Below are 5494 nucleotides of genomic sequence, written 5' to 3'. Positions count from 1 at the left end.
CTGCAAGGAAGTGTCTGGGCATGGTTATGTACAGACTTGGGAAGGGTCATCAGGCAGTGAAAATGGCTGGGCAGCATGTGGTTCCTCTTGGTGTGGTCTGGTCTGGTCACCAGGGACTGCTAACCACAGTCATTGCTACTCAACTCCATCCTAGAGGCTCTCTATACCAAGCTTTCCCCAAGAGCCCACCAACCCTGTGCCCATGTGCCAAGTACTGGCTTCTCTCCCCAGGACTCAGGACACTGGGAGGGCTCTAAGGCCACCTGGGCTCTGGCAGGCAGGCTCTGAGCTTGGCAACAGACTGAGGCTGGAGGCCAGAATCATTGCTGCCCTGATTTCTTCTCCATTGGCAGCTGAACCTTGGACATCTGTTCAGTTTTCTCTGTTTTGGAGAAAAATAGCCTGGGCAGTGATTGCTCATGATTCCAGGATGTAGTTAACTTTGAGCATGATTTCATTGATGATAGCAGTGTCATATTCAAAGTAGAGGTGTTTATAGTTGTGATTGCTTAGATAAGTGAGTTTAAATATTGCACAACTAGGGCTTTTTTTCTTCAGCAAGGGTCACAGGCACAGAGCAAGTCAGGATCAATTGAGATGAGTTTCTGGTTAATCTAAAACTTAGTTCTGGCTTTCTGATTCATAACAGGATCTGCCTCTACCTTGTCTCCAGAGACACCTAACAGTATGTTGGTTGTGAGTCATACAATGTGGATCATGCTGACTTGGAATGATTTGTAATGGTGGCTGCTAAACATATTCTGTACGGTAGTTAAGTCAATTTTCAGATCCTTTTTAAAAACCCTATATGTCCTTGAACTATTCTTGCAGACCAGGCAGAACCCCCATGTGCTCTGGCTCTCCAAGGTGCTCTCCAGGTCCACAGTAACACTGAGCTCACTCTGCTTCTCCAGGAAGTACTGAGGGTCTGAAATATTCTGGGATCTTTTCCTTTGCTTCACTGCCTTTAGCAAAATTTCCTTCATGGTGACCTTTGTATTGTCAACCTGAATAAGGGAGAATCCATGAGCATCATTTATTTGAACAAAGAGTGACTCTTTGGATGTCAGGGCAGTAGATGAATACTTTTCAACTAGGGTCAAGGCTCTGAAATCAAACTTATGAGTGGGTTCACTGGAATCCAGTGGGAGTGAAATCTGTGTCAACCTCCCCATCATCCTTAACATGCAGGCAATAAACACTGGTGTTGTAACTGAGTTTGGCTCCTGTCCTTCACTTGGATACTGCCAACAGATGAGCCCAATCAGGTCCTTCACTCTGGCACTCGCCCTTGTCACCATGGTCATTGGCAGCGGTCTGTCCTAACTGAAGTGCAGGGGGATGTAGATATCAATCTTCTAGGTTGCTGTTGACCCTATGTGACCCTTCCCATCAAATTCGGAATACCCATTAAAGCAGATATTCATCTGCTGAGGGCATTGCTCCAGGCATACAGATAATACTGCTTTCCAGAACCCATAGGTTTTTCTTTGAGGGACTTTTTTTTTTTTTTTAATCTTCATTTTATTGAGATATATTCACATACCACGCAGTCATACAAAACAAATCGTACTTTCAATTGTTTACAGTACCATCACATAGTGGTACATTCACCACCCAAATCAGTCCCTGGCACCTTCATTAGCACACACACAAAAATAACAAGAATAATAATTAGAGTGAAAAAGAGCAATTGAAGTAAAAAAGAACACTGGGTACCTTTGTCTGTTTGTTTCCTTCCCCTATTTTTCTACTCATCCATCCATAAACTAGACAAAGTGGAGTGTGGTCCTTATGGCCTTCCCAATCCCATTGTCACCCCTCATAAGCTACATTTTTATACAACTGTCTTCGAGATTCATGGGTTCTGGGTTGTAGTTTGATAGTTCCAGGTATCCACCACCAGCTACCCCAATTCTTTAGAACCTAAAAAGGGTTGTCTAAAGTGTGCATAAGAGTGCCCACCAGAGTGACCTCTCGGCTTCTTTTGGAATCTCTCTGCCACTGAAGCTTATTTCATTTCCTTTCACATCCCCCTTTTGGTCAAGAAGATGTTCTCTGTTCCACGATGCCAGGTCTACATTCCTCCCCAGGAGTCGTATTCCACGTTGCCAGGGAGATTCACTCCCCTGGGTGTCTGATCCCACGCAGGGGGGAGGGCAGTGATCTCACCCCTCAAGCTGGCCCAGCCAGAGAGACAGGGCCACATCTGAGCAACAAAGAGGCATTCGGGAGGAGGCTCCCAGGCACAACCATAGGGAGGCCTAGCCTCTCCTCCTCAGCAACCGTCTTCCCAAGGGTAAAACCTGTGGTAGAGGGCTCAACCCATCAAACCATCAGTCCCCTATGTCTGTGGTCATGTTAGCAACCATGGAGGTGGGGTAGGCGAATACCCCTGCATTCTCCACAGGCTCCTCTTTGAGGGACTTTTATTTTTTTTTTCCAGAGAGTGACTTTAACTCCTGGACTAATTGCTTAAAATTTCTTTCTTTCTATTGAATATTTTTTGCATTTTCTCTGGCTCTCTCTCTTTTCAGAGTCATTCAAATTGCTGAGCTAAAGCTGCTCCTATAGAGCTAACTAGGCAAGCACCAGGATATTTTTTAGAGGAAAAAGGTGAGCTCCCCTGCACCTTCCAGCTCCTGCTCTGAACTCTGTCCTCTTCGGATCCTTAGGGGACCAGCTCTCCCAGCCACTTCCTGGGTTTCCCCTCATGCCCCTGTTGCCCACTGCCACTGGCTGGCAGAGCAGCAGCCTTGGTGCCCCAAGTCACACCATGACCTGAACTGCACCCCATTGCATCAGAAGTCCCTGACCAGGAAGAAGCTGCTGGCTGGGGCTGATTATTTTTATGCATTTATATTTTAGACCATATAAGAAATACTGTTCCAGTTTGCTAAAGCTTCCATTTTGCAAAATACCAGGAATGGATTGGCTTTTAAAAAGGGGGTTTGTTATGTTACAAATTTAGAGTTCTAAGGCCATAAAATTGTCCAAACTAAAGCATCCAGAGAAAGATACCTTGGCTCTGAAAAAGGCTGATTGGGTCTGGAACACCTCTGTCAGCTGGGAAGGCACATGGTTGGTGTCTGCTTGTCCTTTGCTCCTGGGTTGCGTTTCTCTCTAAGCATCTGGGAGTCCTTTCTTAGCTTCTCTGGGGCAAACTCCAGGCTTCACCTCTTATCTTAGCATCTCCAAATGTCCATCCTTTTGTCCACATCCTCAAGCATCTCTGTGCATCTCTGTCAGCTCCCACTCCTCTGTGCATCTCTGCCAGCTCCTGCTCCTGTCTCTTTTCCTGAGCATCTTAAAGAACTCCAGTCATCTAATAAGACCCATCCTGAATGGGCAGGTCTGCACTTCCATGGAAATATCTAACCAAAATGTATCAACTACAGTTGGGTGAGTCATATCTCCATGGAAATAACCTAACCAAAAGACCTCACAAATTGGATTAAAGAATATATGCTTGTATGTTATTTCAAACAAAATGACAAAAAAAATTAAAAAGCCTTTTTTTATGGGGGACATATAACCAAACTGGCACATTCCACCCTCTGGACCCCCAAAAGACATGTTCTTTCCAAATGCAAAATACATTCATTCCATCACAATATCACAAAAGCTTAAATAATTTCAGTAACAATAGATAAGTACAAAGCCTTTTCAAAATCACTTACAGGCATGATTTGTTCTAAGGTAACATTCCCTTCTGGCTGTGGACCTGTGAAATTCAAAAACAAGTCATCTGCTGCCAATATACGAGGAAGGGACAGTCATAGGATAAATGTTCCCATTGTCAAAGGGAGAAATAGAAAGGAAAATGGGGTTCAAAGGTCTGAAAGAGTTCCTACAACCCACAAGGCATATTTCATTGGATTTCAAAGCCTGAGAGTCATTTATAGAATGATGTTTTATCCTCAGGACTTGAGAGAGTGGGAGTCCTACCCTTTCCAAGGGCTTTTATGATGGCTCTTTTCTCTCCAAAAACTGGGGTGATTGCTTTGACATATCCACTCATTGGGGAGACCACCTTGTTCTCAGCTCCACCATCCTCAAAAATTGGGGTGGCACCTGGACTCTCTGCCACTTCTGGGCCACATACTCAACACCTTCTGAACAGTGGGGTGGTGGCCAGGCATTACCCAACCCCTGGGGAATGTGCTCTCTCCTCTCTGAGGCCTGGGGTGGCAGCACTCTTACTGAGCACTGAGGCAGAAAGCCTGCCATCTGCCTCCAGGGAAAACTCACCCTCTTCACATGCATGAATGGGTCTGCTCTCCTGGCCTGAGGTTTCTTGGCTTCAGACTTTGGCTTCCATGGTTCCACCTTTGAAGAAATTTTTCCTTCAATCTGTCCCTTTTCGTCCAGACTAGTAGTGGTTCTGTTTACACAGATCTCACAAAAAAATTGTTGGCTTGGCATGCAGCATACAGGGGTCAAAACCACAAGATAATAGGACTTTCCACACATCCTTTCTGGATAACTGCATCTCCAATCCTGCCTTGTTCTGAAATGGCTGGCTGGTTCTCCAGGTTTCATTACATCCTCATGTGGCACACTATACTCTGGGGTTTCACTTTCTGGAGGCCCAGAATTTTCCAGGCTATCAATTTCTGGTGTTTTTGTACCCAAGTTTTCAGTTGTCAGCTTTCTCTTTCCTCTTTTATTTTACTATAAGCTGCCAGATGAAGTCAGGCTGCATTTTCCACATTTAGTTTAGAGATCTCTTCAGCTAAGTATCCCAGCTCATCGTTTTCAAATTCTGCCTTCCATTCAACACCAGAACTCAATTTTGCCAAATTCTATAACACTTTAAAACAAGAATCACCTTTCTTCCAGTTTGCAATGACACTTTCATCATTTCTGCTTGTGGCCTTGTTAGAAGTATGTTTGGAGTCCATATTTCTACCAACATTCTCTTCAAAGCAATCTAGACCTTTTCTATCTTTCAGAATCTCCCAATTATCCACTTAAAAAGCTGTTACACAAGAACAGATAAACTATGGAGGGTAATCTCAATGTTATGGGAATGCTCAGGAATGATTATGGTTTGTAAACTTTCTTGGATATAGTAAGATCATGTTGGAAGCAATAGAGTTATTTTAGGTTTTCTTTTTCTCTTATTCCTTTGTTTTCTTAGGGGTTGTTAATTTTCTTGGGGTATGGTAGGAACATGTTGGAAGCAATGTAGTTATTTTAGATTATTTGTTTTTCTTACTCCTCTGTTTGGACATGGTTTATTAATTTTCTTGGGGTATGGTAGGAACATATTGGAAGCAAAGTAGTTATTTTAGGTTATTTGTTTTCCTTAATCCATTGCTTTGTTTGAAATGTTGTGGGGTTTTTTTGGTGGTTGTTTGCCTGTTTGTTTTTAATTTTTTGATAAACAAAGTTAAAAAATTGAAAAAAAATCAGTAGAAAAATGGGAGTAAAAACTAAATGACAAATAGGGTGGGATGGGGGGATGGTTTGGGTATTCTCTTTTCACTTT

At 43.4% G+C, this 5494-nt stretch overlaps 1 pseudogene; it reads right to left on the bottom strand.

Moving 5' to 3' along the window:
- Nucleotides 1–253: 253 nt before the first annotated feature.
- LOC119536604 lies at nucleotides 254–4021 on the bottom strand (annotated as a pseudogene).
- Between the last annotated feature and the right edge of the window lie 1473 nt (nucleotides 4022–5494).

This window comes from Choloepus didactylus, chromosome 6 (genome assembly GCF_015220235.1).
Source record: "Choloepus didactylus isolate mChoDid1 chromosome 6, mChoDid1.pri, whole genome shotgun sequence".
Classification (NCBI taxonomy): domain Eukaryota; kingdom Metazoa; phylum Chordata; class Mammalia; order Pilosa; family Megalonychidae; genus Choloepus; species Choloepus didactylus.
The sequence above is the reverse complement of the archived record's forward strand: the minus strand, read 5'-3'. Positions and strand labels throughout refer to the sequence as shown.